Genomic DNA, 3,217 nt, shown 5'->3' on the forward strand with positions numbered 1-3,217 from the left:
AAAAAAAAAAAAAAAGGTTGATCCAAGACTGGATCAGGGAAAGTACAAGATGAACCTAGAACATCTCATTGTTCCATGAACAAGAAAGCGATCAAAAATGATGAGTACATTACAAAAAGACATAGGAGTTAGATTAAAGCAGCTCAAACAGCCAAATGTGATGCAATTGGAGCAGAAACTACATAATGGCAAGAATGGATTATAACATCAAGTAAATCAGGAATCCATAATGAGTAAATAAGTAAGAAAATAAATAACTAGAAGAGAGGAGAATGCTCTTGCTGACAGTAAAATACCAACTAATAAATGTAGAAAGTGGTAGAATCAAATAATCACTACTAGGCAACCATGATAGAAAGCAAGAAAAAGAAAATCAATGGATACTGAAATACTGGGAGAAAATTAGATGAGGAACAGGATTTTACATAGCCTCAAAGTACCTCTTCACAAAATACTTATTATTTACAAAGGGAAAACATGTAACTTTAAGATCTAACAGATTTTATCCTGAGTGATGAAAGTAAGATTACTAATAATGGGACAAATCAACATTGTATGTCACCTGATGCAGTGGAAAAGCACAGCATCACTTCTGTGATGTTCTGGTCCAAAGTGATTGGATCTAGGTCCAGTCATGGGGAAACACTGAACAAAGCCACTTGGTTGACAGGAACCTAAGGGGAGATTGTTCTTGAAGCAAGATTGAGAGTTACATGAAGTAATGCTCTCCATGAAGAAAAAGAGAAATAATGGATAATAATTGACGTTCTGGCATTTTCTATCAGCTGGTCCGTTTTTCCTTTTATGCTCTTATATATTCATCTTACTCTCTCTCTGAAATCTATTATTACTGTGTTTTATTATCCTGTGACATGACTTAATGAATGTTCTCTGGTTAAACTGAGCATGCAGATTGATATGTGTGCAATGGTCATGCCTCAGGAGACCAGAACAATTTTGATCTGACCCAGTGGCACGTGACAGAAGTATTTAGCAGGTCTAAGTCAGGTATTATCGAGAACAGAAGTTCAGGAATCTATCTCCTCCTGGAGAGGAAGCAGGGAAATTAGCTGAATGGGAATAATGAAAATGTCCCAAAGTTATCCACATTAGCAGGAACAGAATATGAATTGAAGAATAATTCTACAGCACTGGTCCTCTAATTTAATGTGGAAAATTATCATTGGCAAGCTTGATAACAATGAATTCACTAGGCCTCACTTCCTGAGATTTCGATTCAATAGGTCTGGTATGAGGTTTAGAGAATTTCATTATTACCCAGCTCTTAGGAGATTCTTTTCCACACTTAATTAGAGAACAAATGCCATAGCAGCATTTTGCAAAACTTATCCTGCTATTGGTAGTATTGACAACTGCTGTTGTTATTACGGATAACTTTTCTGGTCTTTGTAATTTTTCACAGGCTCTCTAACCCTCTACAAAGTTTATACTCAATTGATTACTTTGATTTCTCACCTGGACAAGAAAAAGAGCTGGGTGTGCAGATCATGGACCACACTCTAAAAAACACTGCATTACAGGATTAAAGACTGTGTGTGTGTGTGTGTGTGTGTATGTATGTGTGTGTCTATATATACATATATATATTGCATTATATGTGTTTTTACATATATACATGTGTATGTGTGTGTGTATGTATATATGTGTATGTCTGTGTGTGTTTATATATATATATATATATGTGTATATAAAATGCATTCCAGATCTTGACACTGTGGAAAAGCTATTAGTTGCACCCAGTTCAAAACAAGTTTTTGACAGATGAATACATGAGATCAAGTACATACTTCTCTACAGGGCCTTCTTTTGGGAATGCCCGCCTTCTTCTGGCATCTAGGCCTGGGAAAATAGTCTGTGAGCATGTCCCTGCTTCCCAAGCTCCCCTTATCTCCTCGTTTTCACTTACTGTTTACCACACCATTAGCACACCAAATTTAGGTAACTGTTTCACCGAGTGGGACGTCTTCTTCACTTTTGTCACAGCAGGGTCTATCACAGTCCCTAATACATACCATATGACCTCAAATTACATGTTAAACTAAAAAAAACACTAATGTGCCCTCATATTTGTTTTATATTGTTGTGTGCGTAAAAAAATGCATGAAGTTAGCCTAAAACAATCCATATTTACTATCTTACAATTTCTGTGGGTCAGAAATTTCGCATAATTTAACTGGGACTTCTGCTCAGGGTCTCATGAGGGTGAAATCATGATGTTGACTGACTACACCCTTATCTGGCAACTCACCTAGGGAAAGATCCAATTCCAATCTCCCTTAAATTATTGTAAAATTCATTTTCTTGCAGTTGTATGACTGAGGTCCCAATATTCTTGCTTTGTAGGCTGGGATCTGCTCTCAGCTCTCAGAAACTGCTCACAGGCTCTGGCCATGTGACACCTCCATATGCCGCTCTTTTATACTTTGACTCTCTCTGATTTCTTCAGTCTCTGATCCCAAGATCCCTTTTTAATAAAGATCATCTGATGTGGTCAGTTCCTCCTGCAGCATTTAAGGGAAAGGGATTATTAAGGACAATCATAACAGGGACCAGTAATCTCTGGGAATATCTTAAAATTCTGCCTGCCACAACCCTTAACAGATGACTATCTCAGAGTATTCATTCCAATTTGTAGGTTGTTCAATTTTACATGCAGCTCAACATTTAAACACTTAATTATCTATTATGTGTAGTCAGAAAAACAGTCAACCATAGCAGTTTGATTAGTGAATTATTTTCTAAATGAATTTTCTTTACCCAGGGCTAGAAAATGTCAAAGATTAGTACTATCCTAATATTATAGAAATATCTACACACACAGAAGAAAGTGACTGCTGAAGATTCCTTGCACCTTAGGTAAGATAATGGGGGAAATTGATGCCTGACATTTACCCTTCCCTTTAATTCTACAAGTAATAATGAAGTAGCTAAGTTAGAATGACTGCTTGCTTTGAACAGGCATTGTGCTAATGTAAACATTGTGATATTCAATCTGTTTTTTGGTTTTTTTCCTTGTTTTTTGTTTTTTTGAGACAAGGTTTGTCCTGTTGTCCTGGCTAGAGGGCAGAGGAGTCATCGTAGCTCACTGAAACCTCAAACTCCTGGACCCAAGTGATCCTGTTGCCTCAGCCTCCCGAGTAGCTGGGACCACAGGTGCCTGCCACCACACTCAGCTAACTTTTCTATTTTTTGCAGA

The sequence above is a fragment of the Propithecus coquereli genome, unplaced genomic scaffold (genome assembly GCF_000956105.1).
Source record: "Propithecus coquereli isolate 6110/MARCELLA unplaced genomic scaffold, Pcoq_1.0 Scaffold6, whole genome shotgun sequence".
In the NCBI taxonomy this organism is placed as follows: domain Eukaryota; kingdom Metazoa; phylum Chordata; class Mammalia; order Primates; family Indriidae; genus Propithecus; species Propithecus coquereli.